The sequence below is a fragment of the Atractosteus spatula genome, chromosome 1, assembly GCF_055471065.1.
Source record: "Atractosteus spatula isolate fAtrSpa1 chromosome 1, fAtrSpa1.hap1, whole genome shotgun sequence".
NCBI lineage: Eukaryota > Metazoa > Chordata > Actinopteri > Semionotiformes > Lepisosteidae > Atractosteus > Atractosteus spatula.
Genome location: NC_142706.1, coordinates 71,108,751 through 71,128,179, shown reverse-complemented (window position 1 = coordinate 71,128,179; position 19,429 = coordinate 71,108,751).

Here is a 19,429-nt window from a genome sequence, read left to right as displayed (position 1 = left end):
ATTCTGAGATCCACAATCTAAGATTTCTTCGTTTCTAGTACAAATGACTTCATAAACAAAGAAGCCTTATACTATAGTGACTTAAACATTATTATTAAAATTAAACCAATACACACCATTAAAAACATTTCCTATAAATTGAAAATTGCATAGTTATTAACACAAATATAGCTGTTTTATGTATGTAATGTCAAAATGGGTATGAAAAGTAAAACAGAAACTATAAAAAGGTTGTATATTATCTTGTTCACACCTCTATTTATAGCTAAGAATATGGTTTCACAGATTACATAATAGGCAGAATGCTTTGCATAATTTCTGAACAATCCAATTATTTTTCTTTTTTTAAAAATTACCTGTACACACAAATAACCACATGAGCCTTTAGCAAGCATTACACCGTGCTTGAATGTCCAGACCTGAAATACCTTTTATACAGTAGCTATGGATACAAATAGGTGTAGACTATTGTCCTCTGCTGAATAGCCAGAGATTGAAATGATACATTTAGAGGAATCATTGCTTCAAATTAAAGAAGAAAGGTGACAAATGTTTTTTGCAAGGCTTGTAATGCTGATGATAAACCGTATACAATGTGTTTGTTTTCATTCCTTGCTGATGAAAAAGAAAAGGAAGACAGCATAACATTAGCAAAGAGAGTATCAGGGGTCAGGGAGGGCCTCCTGTCTGTGGGAAAATCTTTGAAATGTCAGAGGAGGGCGCCTCTTGGTTTCCAAGAGATAGTGTCAGCCAGGATAATAAACATCCGGAAGCAATGAGGCTTTGCCTTAGACCTCAGGTTAAGACAGAAGTCAAGGGAATACAATAGGGAAGTCATTTGTGTTGCCAAAACCACAGGCCAGCCAGGACAGTAAAAGAATCAACATAAAGCTTGCAATTATAAAAAAAAAGAGTTACATTTGTATATATGCAGCATACAAATCAGTCCTACACATTCTACAGGCAACAGTGGGAAAAAATGATATGCCTCAAAATATCACTTGAAAAGTATTTAATCTTACATCAGTGGCAATACTGATTTTTTTAAATCTTTTTTGCTACTTTATCAAATCTATATCATAATAATTATTGTGATAACAAAGGTCTTTATTTTGACTCTGCAGAGCAGTGTTCAGTATCTGTTATTATTTTACATGTTTCAGGTATCAAAACCACAGATTACGTCTGTAATTTTAGTTCCCTGAAGGTGAGAAGCAGTTACTATGATACAGCTGCATAAGCAATGGGATATTACCACCCACAGGGAACAGGACTGACGACCTCCACCACAGACAAGTCAGGCAGGAACATGATGACTTATCTCAGCCTTGTCCACAAAGAGGATGTACTGTAGGAGTGACACAGCTAGAAGTTCTGGGAGAATCCCACATTCATGTAAGATGTCATTGACAAACCACCATAGTTCAGGTGGGTAGCTGCGTCAGCATGCGTAGGCTGCAAAGGAACAAGTAATAGGTTTATTCCATGCTGAAAAAAAGAAGAAAGAGAACACAACGTTTCGGCCGTGGAGCCTTCTTCAGGTGTGAGAGAGACAGGGCAGTAGGCAAAGGTAAAGTAGCGGGAGAACAAAGGTTGGGAGGGAGGAGGAGTGAGAGGCGGGAGCAGGGGACAGAAAGAGAGGCCAATCAAGAGGTGTGAAGTCAGAATGGGTGCAGAGAGGTGTGAAATGAAACTTCCAATGAATGGAGAAAATTTAAAAGAACAGTAGTCTGTCGTTAAGGGAAGGGAGAAGGTGTGATCCTAGCTGCAGAATAATTTTAGTTTCGGTGGTCTTTCTGATGTATGAGTTTGGAAAACCGTCTTTGAGAACACAGACGGAGAGATTAGAGTGGTCGTGGCCGTCAGAGGTGAAATGAGAAACAATGGGCTTGGAGAGATCTTTAATCTTTACAGCCCTGACGTGTTCTCTGAAACGGTCTCCGAGTCTCCTTCCTGTTTCTCCAATGTAGATGGCTGGGCATTTACTGCAAGAGATACAGTAAACAAGGTTGCTGGAGGTACAAGATGCTGTCTGGGTGATCCGGAATTGTCCTGAGGGGCCTTGAATGAGTGTGGTGGTGGCTGTGTATTTGCAGGTGATACAGCGATACCACCATATACAGTAGGGGTCTCCTGGCATCCACTCTTCCCTAACAGGAAGGTAGAGTTACAAGAGTCACAAAGGAGTCCTTTTGTTTTGAAGAGTTACCACCAACCAATAGGATAGTACTGTATACTAAGGCTTTTACTTAGTAGGGTCCTCAAGAGTGCTGGAATAAGTATGTCCAGTACCCGTAGGGCTAGGCATCAGAACTAAAATGATTCATTGTCTGTATCTATGAAAGTTACTCAATACCAGCCACATCCAGGCAGTCTGATCTTGACAACATGAATAAAGTAGTCCAACTAGCCACAGAGCAGATATCAGACATCCTGAAATCAAGCTCATGATGAGGCTGTACCTCTGATGGAGTCCATTAGATTGATTTTGAGATCTGTGCTCTTGTTGGATGAGGTGCTGTTTTGACAGTACTTGAAAGAAAACCTGAAAGTTGTAACAGGTGAACAGCTGTTCTGTGTAGTATATGAACCAAATCTGATCCACATAACCAAGACCTGCAGAGGCAGCATGGTGTTCAAATGCTGGTCTTGTTTTGAGGCAAAATGGGGAGAAATACCATAGAATTCCAACGCAATTAGCCCTTCCACAAAAATTGCAAACGTTCTGCACCAGAATTTTACAAATGCAACCATAACCAAAAACAGAGCTTTAGCAGATGAAAAATAAGTTCTATCTTCTGCAGAGGACTGGAGTATTTTGTAAGGCACATGCACTTTGTGCCCTTAAGGAGCTGGACCCCAGGAGCCTCCCATCAATTCAGACATCACTCTTTTGCCCAATATAAAATGGGGGATGCGAGGGAAATGAGAGAGTCTTGAGACAGATTTTTATTGCATGAAAATCCACGCATGATCCATTGGTTCAACATGATATTGTCAGGGTGGTCTGTGACAAGAGCTGTTTGTGAGGCACCTACAGTAGTTCCTCCTATTGTGAAATAATCATCTACTTGCCCAGAAAATTTAGAACTCTTATTTCTTGCCACTGCAAGGAATAAAAAGTAGCATCTCTTCACATTGAAAGTGTGCATGGAGCAACAGTCAGATTGAAGTGGAATGTACAAAATCCATCGTTCTTGCCCTTGAAAAAGGACCTTGCACTTGAAAAATAAATCGAAGATACTACAGTACAGTATATGTGCCTTGGGTAGACAGGATTTGAAGATAAACATCTTTTAAGACGATCACAGTGAATCAATCGAGCAAGGAATGCTTCTATAACCAAGGCTTAGAGTGGACTAAGACATTATCAGTGGGATTCCTGTAATGGAAGGGTTTCATATGTGCATAGCCTGACTGAATGTTATTGAGGTGTGAGGTGTGTGGAGCACAGGAGTGCCAGTCAGTGATAGCTTAATTTGAAATAATTGCTGTGTCATAGACCTGAGCGAGAGAGGAGGGCTTTTGAGCAGGATGGCACAAATAAACAACGGGCCATGGAGGTGAATCCCTACTTATTCAAACAAGGGAAATTAGTCTGATCCTGGCAAACCTCAGTGACTTGAGGTGATGCCTGTAAGACCTCTTTGGCTGGAGATAGAGCTGGAGGATGCCATGAGTGGGGATAGACCACTGGATTCTTGGCCTAACAGATGAAAACAATATTCTCAATTGCCGATTAGCAATTGATCACCTGTGACAGTGGAGAATGTCAGCAAAAGATTTCTTCAACGTGGAATCTGTTAAGTGTCAATGTTTCACAATTCTCTCACCTGCATGGAGATAATACCTTTAACCTAGCAAGGTGCAATATGAAGGTTTGCCCACACAAGACGTGACTCTCTTTCCGAGATATAGGGGTTTGGGCCAATGCTAATTTCTGCTACCCAGACCTAGGGGCCCTGTCAAACAAAGAGGCTCCAGTTCAGCCAGCTACTTCATTTCCATCTTTACTGTGAGCCAGCTCAAGAGAACTTTCTCAATGGAGAAATATCCAGGACAGGACAGGGAGCTCAGATTCAGATCTCTGGGGTTGAGATCTGAGAGGGAAAATCAACATAAACATCGGTCATTTTTCATTGGAAGCGTCCTCAAACTCAATGTTGCCTATTTTCTATTTGTAGTTTATTACATTTGGAACTTAAAATGTCAGCTGTGAAATATTTCCCCTGTCTCAAACTGTATCTAAATCTATTTGAATGTCCTTTTCCAGCTGCTGCTGTGTTTTCTATCCCTCCTATTTTGGTATCATTTGCTAATTAGGTTTGCTGTTTATGGCAATCCTTGAAACCTGAGTGTCCTGAGTGCAGAAAAGAAGATCTTAAAGAAGCAAGCAGATTAGTTAATGGAAGCAATTAACACTGGTGATTAAAGGCCCAGCTGGAACAAAAACCAACAGGCACAGGGGTACTCCAGGACCAAGACTGAGAACCATTACTGTAGTGCATGAGCCAGTCCAGCACCAGGCCCATAACAGATGAATCATGCTGATCCTCTGGGAAAAACATCTTCCCATCTTCCCACCGTTACAGTATTTAGTGTATATTACAATCGTGGAAACCAGGCATTGTAATCTTAATGTAAGCTTAGATGTTCTTGTGGAACAGTTGTTCCAATGTAACAGCTTGTGCCATTCACAATAATTTAGGGAACCTGAAGTGCGATAATAGAAGTTAGTTAGTCTTTTTGGGGAAGAGTGCAAGACAGAGCTCCTTCATCCTAGTATTCACCCTCTTCCCTGTGTTCTTTTAGCTGGCTAAAACAGCTTGGAATATGATAGAGAGCTGCGTCTAACTCATTTGCTATAATTGATCGCATATGATTTGAATGTACAGTACTTTGAGCGGGCCATACATAACATAAAATCAAAATACTTTACATCCATTACATAGAATTATTTTTTTGTAGTGTTTCAAGTTTTTGGTGATTATTTTAAAACCGAAAACCCCCCTTAAAAAACATACTTAGCAGTTATTGCCTATTCAATACATACCAATTTAGCAAAACTCATTCATTGCACTCTGACTATGGGTAGGGTGGTAGGATTATCAAATGTCAAGGTCAAGGTCAAGGTTTATTATTTATCAAATGCACAACAATACAGCATACAGCGGTGGTTGTCAGCAATGAAATTCTTTTTCTGCAAGCTCGCAAGGAGAGATAGGACAGAAGTTGATGGAATTAAGGTTACAGAGTAGAATACAATAAATTATACAATTTGCAATTAACAAGATTTCCGCAATGAATAACATTGGTAGGAATAGGAGGTGTCAGGGGAAGAAAAGAAAAAAAACACAGGTGCACCTTATCAGTTTCAAGTGGACTGACTATTTATCAGTGGTCGTTTGGGTAATTGCTAGTGGCTGCTGTGGTTGGCTATTTAGCAGTCTTATTCCTTGAGGGAAAAAGCTGGTCTTTGTCTGTATGCTTTGGTATAGTTTTCCAGATGGTAGTAGAGAAAACAGATTATGGCTGTGGTGACAGGGGTCCTTGAGAATAGACCTGGCCTTCATGAGGCATCTAGCAGTAGATATCCTTGATGTTCGGTAGCATGCAGCCAGTGATGTGCTGTGCTGATTTCACCACCCTCTGCAGTGCTTTGTGCTCTAGGGCGGAGCAGCTCCCATACCAGGCAGTGATACAGACGGTCTTCTGTGATGTTAACAGCTAGGAATTTAAAACTACTGACCCTGTCCACTGGTCACCTGCTGATGTACATGAGTGCGGGGTCTGCTCTCTGATGTTTTCTGTAGTTCACAATCAATTCCTTGGTCTTACTGGTGTTCAAAGAGAAGTTGTTGTCCTGGCACCATGTAGCCAGGATTTCAGCCTCATTGCTGTTCGTGATCAAGCCAATGACCGTTGTGTCATCCACAAACTTAATGATGGAATTTGTTTTGTTCTTGGCGACACAATCATGAGTGACTAAGGAGTGTAGAAGAGGGCTGAGCACACAGCCTTGGGGGGCGCCAATGTTCAGAATCAGGGTGGAGGATGAATTGGTGCCTACCCTTACCACCTGCGTACGACCTATCAGAAAATCCAGGATCCAATTGCAGAGAGGGGAGATTACTCCTAGGTCTCGGAGCTTAGTGACAAGCCTCGAGGGTACAATAGTGTTGAAGGCTGAGCTGTAATGCTGTTATTCTGAGCATTCTCACATACGTTCCTTTTTGTCGAGGCGCGAGAGGGTAGTGTGTAGAGCAGTGGCGATGGCGACCTCAGTTGATCTGTTCTGTCGGTATGCAAATTGCAGTGAGTCCAAGGTGTCGGGAAGTGAAGAGGTGACGTGAGCTTTGATCAGCCGCTCGAAGCATTTCATGACGACTGACATGAGTGCAACGGTGCGGTAATCACTTAGACAGCTAACTCTGGTGTTCTGGGGGGTCGGAAGCAAGCAAGTTTTCTTGAAGCAAGAGGGGACTGTGTGTATTGAGTAAGAGAATGATTGAATATATCCGTGAAGACGTCTGCCAGCTGGTCTGTGCAAGCCTTCAGAACACTGGCCTGGCCAGGGATAACGTCGGGGGAGGGCTTTGTAGCCATCCCGGAAGGGAGTGTAAACATTATCCAACGTGTTTGTTCCATGTGTCGGGCAATTGATATGCTGATGCAGGTTAGGCGTGGGTTTTCTTCAGGTTTAAAATGCAATTATTTTTTAATGTCATTTTTCTGATAATTGTAGAATATTTACATCTCTGTTCTGTTAAAAAGAATAATTTCAGGACAAATTCAACAACTGCGATAATAAATGTTCATCTATACTGTATATATCTGCTGTCTATCAGCAGGTAAACTGCAGGACTGAAATGTGAGAAAAGCCTGCGGTAGGATTAGTGATCAGCATCTCTTTTTATCTCTGCTTGAAAGACTGATAAGACTAACACTTAGCAGCTGTGATAAAAACTGAAAAGCAGCTTGCCTTGCTTCATGATTCACTGCATTTAAGTGTTTTTAACTAGGATAACTACAAAAAAAGTTAAAGGAACATTGTGTGACCAAAAAAGAAAAAAAAAAGAAACTAACTAACTAACATAACAATTTGGTAGATACGGGCAATACAAAAAACAATAAATTCAAATTCACTAATGTATGGTAACACCTACTTGTTTCATACAAACTGAAATGTATGCTTTCTATGTTGTAAATTTTGACAAATATTTTTTTTCTCTACCGTTTTCATTTTTTAGTATTTATTTTACAAAGCTTTAACTCCTTTTAAATTGTAGTGAGTATTCATCAGATTCTAATTTAGCAAAAAAAAAAGTAAAGGGGAACTACAGTCCCAATTTCTCAGACCGGTTATTAAATCTAGGTTACAAAATAAATCAATTGACAGTATCCTCAAATGTTATGAATTCCTACTTTAAGCACAACATTGTGAAGTCTGTGAAAGCACTATATAGTCGCCATATTGTTTCAATCCCCTGCTCTTGCCACACCTGAGCAGGAGAGTTTACACAAATTACAATGTGAATTGGCCCTTTCTGCTCCCTGCCTTCCCATCAGTCACTGTAATCAGTAATGTAATGTGATGTACAGTACAAGCGAATAAGTACAGGTTGTACAGCAGACATTTCACTGCCAAAATGTTCGAATGTGATCTCTATGCAGAGACAACAAGTAAGTTGTATTGAAAGCAAAACCATCTCAAAGTTGAAAGCAATATTTTAATTTTATTTTTATTAAAAGAGATGTCTTCGCAAGCCTGCTTGTTTACAATGTAATAGGGCCACTTCATCTCACTGGAAGTTTGGTTAGCTAATTCTGAATGACGGAATATGGCACTGTGCATACAGTAGCTTCAAACTTCGTCTATTTTGTGATATAAACTGGAGGTTTTACACGTTACTGTGTAGTTTACTTTCATTGTGGTTTGAAATGCACTCATCAATGCAGATTCTTTCTTACCCCAAAATATTAAAATAGCCTTGCAGTTCCCCTCTAATAGAGAGGAAAATGGATGTTAGGGCAGTAATGCCTGTGACTGAGATCCAGGGGGCAGAATGCTATCAAATCAGATTTGCAGGATTAAAGTGCAAATTAAACACATGTAAACTCTGCTTGAAAAATTGATAACACTCATGGCCTGTTTTGAAATGCCTCAGGAACCAAACAACATTCTCTGTTTATTTTTTCTTTTCATCAGTTGCATATTTACAAGGCTGTTATTAATATGTTCAAAAATATCCATCTGAGATGGAAAAAAACATTAGGCATTGCATCAGTGAGATGAACGGTAGTACAGTTGCTGAATACAATTCAGAGTAGATTATTAGAGAAAAAGAATGTTTTTCTCCACCATTTTTGTGCAAGGGCATATATCAACTAAATCTGTGACATCATTAAGTCAGCGCTGTGATTGCAAAGTCGCAATGCTGGTAACATCCCCAAGTGCAACTGTTTGTTGTGTGGTTTTTGCAGGCTCGGGCAAGGTGCAAATTCAATCCCAGCTGAGGCTCTGACTGGACCTGGAATAAGAGCTGAGCAAATGACATTTCTGGGCAATACCTGGCACACAGGCCATATGTTTAACCCCCCTGATATAAGACACTGAGTTAACACAGAAGTGCACTATGTGGCACACATTATAAAAGGAGGCACATACAGTACAGTCACCCACTGTATGGAAAGGTGCACTGTGACACATTATAGACAAAACACTGAACAAAACAGACTCTGAGGGGCACAGGGTGCAACTTTCCATAATTATGAATTTTATTTTATGCGATAGGTACATTATGTTTACTTATGTTTATAATTCTCATCTTCAATACAATTCCACGATTTGCATAAGAGTAAATATTACCAGTCTTCTAGAATAGTGGTTTTCCATTCTGATGCTGGAGTACCCCTGTGTCTACTGGATTGTGTTCCAGCTGAACCCTCAGTCACCAGTGCTAATTGCTGCCTTTAATTTAATCGACATACGTTTTTGTCTATGTTTTTCTATATTTGGCCTTTGGTTTCAAATTTCCCTACGTTAAGTGTATTGTTCCAATACCATTGCCATAAAAATGTTATGCTGCCTTTCTTCAGTTTGAAATTAACAGTTGGCTGTCTCATTCCTGTCTGAACAGCTCTTAACGCACAACCAATTTATAAACAGACACAGGAGGGAATGACAATGTATCAAACATTTTTTGTTGAAGTGTAAAGGGTAAGATTTCAGGTAACACACCTGAATGAGGGGAGAACTGAAACTCTGAAAAATTGGGTCAGAGTTCCTATTTGATCACAAATCCACTGTTTTTGCCAAACGAAAAAACATTTTTAAATATTGAAATATCCAAATGTACTGTAATTATGTGGGTTTAACACACTTAAAAACTGAAAATATTTTCCGCAAGATTTCCACCTCTGTGGATTTTACTTATTTTCCATGTTTTTATCCTGGTTTTGCCATTTGTGCCCCTGCAACAGTTAACAAGCCCAGTTTAAAATATTTGTGCATGTGGCAATACTGTGTTTGTACTTGACTGACAGAGAAAAGTGTCCAGGTTAGGTCTGTGAAAGGGTGGCAAACCTGATTCTGTACCAAAGAAAAGATAACACAGATCATCTAAGAGTAGGAAATCACAATTTTCTGATCTCTGAGTAGGGGTATTTTTTTAATATACTCAATGAAATAAAACACCAAAAAATACATAAGAGTTTAATGTAAAAAATAATTAATCTAAATATTTTCTGTTTAGTGATCTTCAAAGAAATACAATCAATATGTATTTACATATGTACTTTATCAACATTGTGTGGTGGTGTCTGTTGTACTGTATTGTCTTCTGTACTGTCTACTGTATGTCCTAAGAAATCTGCACGAATAAGAATAAGAATAAGTACATGTACTGTACACATGGCAATAAACTCCTCTACTCTAATACTACATACAAATATCTCTATATCAAAGCTGAAAGGAAAAAAAAGGAAAAATCAAAACAAATGACCATTTAAATAAAGTGCTTATACTGTACTTAATTTTCACTGTTTAGATTTAGTTAAAAATAAAAGCAAATTTGACACGGTCATATCTTTAAACTGAATGTGTTACAGGAAGATTGAGAGGATTTTGGTTCTGCAGGATTTTGTATTTGTCTACAGTATATGTGCTTTGTAAGCTAGTTGGCCTGTGGCTCAATGAAATCAGATACATATACAAACGGAGCTGCACCAATACACACTAGAGATTACTAAAGTAAAACATCTTGTTCGGTACTGAGCCTGTTACAGAAGGTGACATCAACTCCTTGGAAGCGTGATAGCTTTTCATTCGCCCACAGCAGGAGACCTGGCCTTTTGGTACAGCAGAATTCTCCACTGTCTTTGAACTGGCATTCCTATAGGTTGCCTTGAATGAGTGTGTTAGAAAATAATAATAAGTGTAATCTTGCCATATCAGGATGATACAGTGAGAAGCTCACAGAAAGACCAACAAGTGAGGCCCCTGGACTTGATTTAATGTACTGCCATACAGCCATGGTGAGCTCTGTAGTTACTTGCCAAGACCATCACACTTGTATTTTCCCATCAATTGGTCTATGCTTAACAATTAGCATGATATTCCGCAAGATTGCACTACACTTGTTGATGTTCATCAGGGGTGTTGGCTCTAAACCTTAGGTTCGTTACAGCCTCGTTACAGTAGAACTGCAAATGCAGTGATATTTGCAACCTGGCATTTCTGATGCAATTGCATTGCCAATGCAAAATCATTCATGATGATGGGCCTCTGTGATGTTGCAAGGTATCATGATTGTTAGTTAGTCCCTAAGGTCGTGGCTTTTCAGTGACAAACTGTGTTTGGTTGTAATATCCTGTCAGGTTAGAAATTGCTTTCTGTGAATACTCCAAACCTTGATCAGCAGTGTGCTTGGCTAGCTTTGCCCTCCAAAATTTACATATGGCAACAGAGCTTTGTTCTGTTAATAATCTGGACATTTCCTTCTCATGTTTTTCTTGCTTGATTTTTAGCAAGGTATTATGATCAATAGATTGAATCACCAAATCGGTGCCCAATCTACTGTACACTTTCTCTAATGAGGTGATTTGGTGCTTATACAACAATGAAAGGCAATGTATTAAATGTATTATAGACAGAAATGGTTAAGCAAAATAACACATAAAATGTTTAACATTGGAAATCTATTGTACTTTTTTTCTAAAACAATACACACAGAAAATTGGGTTTCTAGAATGTTCTTTATATATTATAAATAACTATGTGCCAGCATAGTGACTCTGTACTCTCCCTTTTCAACTCATGCTTCTTGTTTATGGGAAATTTGAAGTATGAAAAAGTGCCTTAAACCTGAAAAAATAGCATATGTTAAAATCAAAACCACGTAAATAGAAGTTTATATTTATTCGTATCCTTGAATGACATTTCATTAACTCTCATAGTATCATATACTGCACTGAACAAAACAAAACTCCATAATAAATTAAAGTAGACAGTTAAAATTTAAAATTATTAAGTTTTTAAGATGTAATATGGTATATAAAATTCATTACATTGTGGGAATATCCACACACAACCAAGACGTTCATCAGGAGAAAAAATGGAAAATGTTAGACTGGCCAAGCCAGTCTCCAGATTTAAATCCAATTGAGCTATTTATAGCACATGTTTCGGAACTGTAATAAATGACATTTCTTTGAAAGCTTTCTTCAAGGTGTCAGAACAGATTTTGTTCAATTGTAAAGGCATCACTAAGACCCCTAAATCTATTTGTGTCCATCTGCAGTGTGCAGGCTCACAATGTTCACCCTCTGCTGGGATCATCAACATGCTTTTGCCTGTGGTGAGGTCACCCATAGGACACAGTGCAGGCAAGAGGCTGCAGAGAAGCATATAACCCCAAGTCCTCTGAGTGCTCCAAAATATAAACTGTGTGGAATTTAAAAATAAGTAGGTAAAAGAACTGAATGACATTCTTACAGTATCTCTCCAGTCATGAACTTGGGAAGACTAAGATGTAACTTGAGTCAAACTCCTTGTGTCAACCCGATGAAATTCAGCAGTGAAATCTGAAACAGAGGACTCAAGTGGAAAGTACAGAGAAGTGTATTTAAGACAGAACAGAAGTGATTTCTTTATGCAGGGGGTTGTGGCTTTATAGAGCAAGCTACACCTGCGTGTTTTTGAATCTTACTGTATGTCCCCGATTTCTTTCAAGAAAGAGTTAATTGAATTAGGTACTCAAAAGGAAATAAGCAATGGAGATCTCTTTTATAATCCTTTTTATGTTCTGCATCATCACAATAGGGCAAAAGTAAATACATGGAATGCATTCGCAATTTATTTTGAGAATGTGTTTGCACTATAAACAAATGTTCCAACATTTAAAAATGAACTTTTTTAAAGGACACAGTTGCACAGCTATAATCAGATTAAAGTTACAGAACGTGTTTCTTCTTAACCTTTATGTTCTGATGTTTTAAATAAAGTAGTTATTGCAAGATCTGTTGTAAGCAAATTAATAAATTAATGAAAAAAATCTGGTATCACAAAAAATAAAGAAAGTTCACCCCACGTAACAGTGAATTTGATCTTTTTTAATTGGTCAGTCTGAGTGTGGAATGGAGCCAAAAATGCTGCTCTCTCAAAAAATGGCAAAATAATTCTATTTTCACTGCCAGAAGTTTGGGTTCCCATGCTTTCAAAGGCATCTTAGTATTGCCTTGCCACTTGTACTTGGACATTGCTTGCATTTGAACTGCCAGAACAGCAGATGTGTAATTTACCATTTTTAATGAAGTGCTTGATCATCAGATATCTGGTGGAAATATTTTTTTTATTATAGTATTCAATCAATTGTGAAATGTAAACCAGAACTAATGATAAAGTACAGTCTGTATTAATCTCTCTATCCTGTGAACAAATAAGTGACAAAAATAATTTAAATATAATGTAGAACATCCTGTATGACATATAGTATATACAAATATAAATGTAGTGAACAATATAAAAAATGTGAACAATAAGTATAAAATAGGAAAGAACATAAAGTAGGTGTTTTTGTTGACACACACCATTTCTATCTTCCAAGCAATGTGTGTAAGCAATAAAAATGACTAACAGAATGTTATATACACTACTGTAATTAAAAGCATATCACTTAAATATTATGTTAAAACTGCACAATGCACCAACAATTGTGCAATCCAGATACTTTTCAGTGCTCAAAAGAATGTCTTACACTGAAAGGCTGAAAGAACTTAACCTTTTTATCAGAGAAGATTACAAGGGCACCTGTTTCAAGTTTCACAATCCCCAGGAGCATTAAGAGAGTCACAATAGTGGACTTCAGAATCAACTGTGAAATATAAACTAGAGGACACGAAAAGAAACTGCATGGAAGTACATTGATGACTAAGCAAAGGGAGCTGAATCAAGCTGATACCAGCTTCATCCAAGAAACAGAAGAATAAGATCCCTTTACCAATTGAATTCTGATAGAGAAACAAGCTACTGTACATGTGTTGAATGCTGTCATTTATACTGTAACTATTCTTATGCTTTTATGTTTTTAGGTTCCCTTTTTATGGTAGTTTATTGTAAACTATGTAAAAGCCAAAGGCTATGGAAGAAAGAGAAATTGTGACTGCCACTTCAAAATAATAACACCTAATGATTTCAGTCATTAGATTGTTTGTTGAGTAATAGTTAATTGATTTAAAATGTGTCTATACAGTAGCTCATGATCCAGCAAAAAAGTGCAAACACGGCCACACTTGTTGGTGAAATTACAATTACTGCTGCAATAGTGCTGCTACAGTAAAATTAACAATTACAATGATTCGAATTCATGAATTAGAGTTGTGAGCAACTGGAAAATTTACAACTAGACATTGACATTGAACATTGACATAAAATAAAACCATATCAGAGCAGCAGTGGACAGTAGGTACACTGCCGTAAATGTGTGGGTATGAAGAAAGGATGCATAAGACAGTGAAGTTTCAGTTTGGTTTTTGACTTAATTGTACTTTGCATGCTTAAAAATAACTAATGTGACAGTGTAGTCCTGTCTTCTGGGGTTCTTTTGACATACAGTGAATGAACTGCAAAAAAAACACCATCTCATACTTACAGCTTCACTTTGATTTTTAGTGAAGCATTTTCAGGGCTTTCATCACAACCTTTTCTTTGAAAACTACAACCACTGGAGAAAACTGTGAAGTTATCACAGACCCTTTGTTACAAAGCGTTTTTCAGGACCCTGTGCAGACAGTAGAATCCGGAAGGGAGTGAAAAAGACATGGGGAGGAGGCGACGAGGAACTGGGCAGGTTGACGAACAGGGGGGCGTGACGACGGTGCACTGGTGCCTGGGGGGTGTGGACTAGGCGATCAGGTCCAAGGGAGTCCAATTGTCCAAAAACCAGGAAATCCAGAAGAGACGACAACACGACAAAAGGTAAAAACCGGAGCGGGATCCGGTGAAGGGTCAGGGAGATAAAAAAGGGAGAATGGGACCAGGCGCTCCAAGTCCCAGACTCGGCTGGGTCAGAACACTAATAGGAGGCCTATGCCCTCAAGCCACGCGTGTAGGACGACTTGGTGGTAGGCGGGCCTCCGGGCGTCCATCTTCCAATGCAGAGCCCGGAACAGAGTGAGCGTCTGGCTTTTAAGGTGGGCTGGATAGGAGGCAGGTGCACAAAATCAACTATAATGTGAAAGAGCCGGAGCGCCCTTAAGGAGGAGGGATTACAATCATGACACCCTTTGAGGACTCCCCAGGCATCTCTCCTCTGTACAGATACTGAGACACCTGTATGATAGAGAAAAAAGGCAGGAAAAAGCAATGCAAGTGCTGCTGTATCAAACAAGATGACTTCAGGCTTTGAATCTAAAACTACAGACTACTGGGAAAAAAACAATAAGTATGAATAATCAAGAACAAATCAGAATACTTAAATTGCACTTTAATTATGCATTTGTCTAGCACAACAACTAATGTTTTGCAAATTGGAAGCAGGAAGGCTCACCATTGATACATGTAACATAATTCAAATCAAGCACTTGACAACAACAAGAAGATTTTGAATACATTGTTGAAAAACTGAAGGGTTTGTTAATGGTTTGTTAAAGAGTAGTGTGATTCAGGTTTATATGGAATTATTTCAGTGATGTTACCTGTTTAAAGATGATCAGACCAATGGAACCTTTTTCATCTTTATAGCCTTCAATACGTACTGTACTTGGAGAAGTCTCCACAGCTCAAAAATTATTAGAATATTTTTTTCTTCTGTTACTTTTCCATATGGAATCAACCTTGAGAGAAGTGCTTTCACTTCACCTTAGTTAAATTCAGTTTTCTTACACAATTTACCAAGGCAGGACAATATTCTTCTCTTTCAAACAAACGATCCTAGAAAAAAAAATAGAACCTATGGAATACCTAGAAATTATTAAGTGCATCCAAGACCTTCAGCTGAGCTACAGAATAGCTTTTGTGATTTACAGGTAGTCTTTATATAAGATAGTTCAGGTGGGTAGCTGCGTCAGCATGCGTAGACTGCAAAGGAAGGCTCCACGGCCGAAACGTTATGTTTTCTTTCTTCTTTTTTTTCAGCATGGAATAAACCTATTACTTGTTCCTTTATATAAAATATATTTGGATTATATTTTGATATAATCTGATTATATCAGATATATTTGGACTAACCTCATGGTGCATGGTGGCACAGTGGGGTGTATGTTCATGTGGGTTTCCTCCCACAGTCCAAAGACATACTAGAGATTAGATTAATTATTAGGTAGATTACTTGGTTTATGGGAAAGCTGTGTGTCTGTGTCTTTGTCCTGAGATGGACTGGTGTCCTGTCCTGGGTGTACCCTGCCTTGCACCCTATGGTAGCCGAGCAAGGCTCCAACTCCCCTGCACCCTGAATTGATGAAGTGGTTTGAAAATGGATGGATATTTAGATTATTATTCATATCATTTATGAACATGTTTTGGTCATTTTAGTGGTTTTGCCTTGTGTATTGTATTTGGATTTACTTTTCCATAATAAAAGCAATCAGCAGTAACTCCTGTTTTGTAATTTAAAGTTTTCTTGTTAAGTAAAAAATATTTTACATGTTAAGCAAAAACTATTAAAATATTCATTCCAATATTTAGCATTCCAGAAATCTACTATATCCTAGGTAAGTTGCCTTGGATAACATCCTCTACTTAACTAAAAAAATATATTTATTGCAGTTGCCTGATAAATTATTTATTCTTAATCTGTGTCTTTGTCTTGTTTTTTTATTCCCATTAAAGACATACATTAGACCTCTCAGAGTGCTTGTTATGGATACATCATGAGACAGGAACATTCCCCTATGTGGCTAATAACACATAGCAGTTCATTCAGCCTGGACCAGGCATGAAAACAACAACAATGTAAATCATTTCCAAATTTTAACACTGGCTCTGGACAAACCAGGATTTCCTCTGTCCTGTCATGATTTGCCCGGTTTTGACATGTTTTGTGAGACATTATTCACAAATATCATTCAGAAACAGACAACTTCCTAAAGGCATAGATCTGTAAGAAAAAATGTAAAATGTACACTGAATCAGCTTAATTGGGTCCCAACAGGTCTCTGTTTTTTTATGTATGCCCTTCATTTTCATATATTACATTATTTATTTTCACCTTTTTTGTGTTGATATCACAAAATATAGTTCAGAAGATGGAAATAGCTGTGTTCAGGAAAGTGTATTCTTGCTTTTACTTTTCTAACTACTGTTAATAAAGGAAACGTTTATGTCAGTTATGTGTATTTGCGCAATTTAACGGAAATAAAGGAAATGTAATAAATCCCTACGTTTTTTTAAAGTATTGTCAACCACTTGATTTTTAAGTACTTTATTTTTTATTGTTTTCTTTGGCCTTGACTTTGGAAAGACAGTGAATGAGGTCAAATAACATGGCTTTTCATCCCCATAGAAACATGAGAAAGCTTTAAGTGGGATCAAATGCATGGGAAATGTAAATTTTACTTCAAGACAAGAACCCCTCGGAATAACAGTGTCACTGCAACTTCACTTTCTTAAAACAAGGTGCATTGTAATTATATTTATTCCTGCAAAACATTTTTTGCTTAAGCAGGTTGCTCTTAACTAGAACTACTGCAGACTCAAAACCTGTGGGCCAGCAGTAAGAACCACTATACCTTCATTCCGCCATTACCTGCAATTGGTCAGTTTTGACTGGCTTGATTTTGACCTAAAACAGCATTCAGCACCAGAACTACTCTACTCTTGGATGTCTCTGATATGTGTTATGTATCCCATATCTTATAAGATTTTGAATGTGTGTGTTTAAGTTTGAATTTTGATTATATCTTTGGCATGTAACACCTTTATTTTATTTCCAAGTCACACACTGATGTTTGAATCACTTACTTAACAATGAAGCAGCGATGATTGTTAGATGGAGGGAGTTTTGATCAAACTTTGGAATTCAAGTCAGAATTTTTCTAATGTCATTGTCATGCTCGTAAACCCCTCCTCTTAAGGACACTCCAGCCCTTCCTTGTCTTGTACTCATCTCCTGCACCTGCCTCCGGTTCCTGCCCCCCGTCCTGTAAAAGCCAGACATTCCTGCCAATCTGGGCTCAGCTTTGGAAGATGGACGCCCGGAAGCCCTCCTATCCACTAGTCCAGGAGTGACATGATGGCACAGGCTTCACAACGGCGTACTAACCTTCTGGGTCCGGGACTGGAGCGTCTAGCCCCATTACCATTACATTGGAAATGTTTAAGATCATAGAGAAAGGTTTTATTGAATGGCATGCATATTTCTATTAACCTATTTCAGGTGTGTAGCTGCGTCAGCATGCGTAGTCTGCAAAGGAACAAGTAATAGGTTTATTCCATGCTGAAAAGAGAGGTCCAATATGTGCTTGTGGCTGGTCTGGAATGTGTATCTTCTGGTTTAGGTTTTGTATAAGGTGTCCTGGCTGTTGTTAACTGTTGTGATCACTAGAAAATAAAAAAAGCACTTACAATACTAGTGTCTGTTGCTGGTCTGTGCATGCACTGTTGATTCTGGGCAATGAATAAAAACTCTGGCAAACAAAGAAGGGTCCTAGCACACTTGATCATTTTTAGGTGGTGTAGTAACGCACAAACAAACATTCCTGATTCTAGTGGTAGAAATCTGTGACAATAGCACTTAGTAAGATTTCTGTTTTATGAACACAATCAATGCTGAGCTCTGTTATAATTTGAAAAGATTTTGTACAGCAGAAAAAATAAGTATGCAATTGGCCAGGGTCCAAGTGTTCCCTGACTAGATGACAAAGGACTGACTACTGTATATACTGTCTATTGTTCTTGTAATGGTTTGGCTAAAGAATGACATTTTCATTACAAAAGATAAGCCAAGGTAAATGATGATTACCTGTCTCATGCTATAATTTTTTGTGAATGCTAACTATCACTCTGAACGTTCAGTTTTTAAATTAAATTCCATTATTTCAGTGGTGTTGTTTTTCATTTTGTTCTATGTTCACACTGACATCATTTTAACACAGAAAAATTAGAAACTGCAGAGAGTGCAAGCTACTAAACTGTGGTAATAATCCTCAAATATATGTTATATTCCTGCGTTCTTACTAGAAATTTCCTCATGTGCTGTATATTCAATAAACACAAGAAATGAGGAGTGTTCCAGACTCGACCATTTCAAAGCATTCGATAAAGGAATAAGAAGGAGGAACACTGTTAATATAACCTGTTTGTCATCATATCTGTGTAAATATGATGTATATAAGGCAGAGGCATATGAGACTAAACACTGAAGAGAATGAAAGCAGTTTATATAGAGCTGAGGAAGGGAGTTGTGGAGCCCTAGGTAGACTGGGCAGTCCGTGATTGGCTACGAGTTAACGCAGCTGCCTGCATGGTCTGCAGACCAGCAGCCAGTGTTAGAGCCTGTTTATGGTGGAACCATAATGATTTTTGGGTTAAATTGTATTTTTCCACCACATTTATATACTCTGATGCCATTCAAAAAGGTCAGAATTCAGTGAAGACCATATGTCAGTTTAAAAATATAAAATATGAAACACAGCGAATGTTATCTGGAAAATCTCATCTTTAAGGCTAAAAATGCTATTACTGGCAAGCAACATTCTATTATAAATTTAGATTAAGTCTTTTTGGAAAGAGAGTACAGGCTAAATTGATTTCAACACTTGGATTCAAGATAAATTGAAGTAGAAGTAAAAAGTGATACAAAAATCTATTAATTTATTTAATGACAGAACTTTTTCTAAATTATTATTCTAAGTTAATTATAATTATAGATTGGCATAATAATTTAATTTCTCTGCATGATGTCTAGGGATTCAAAAGCACTTATTCATTTAC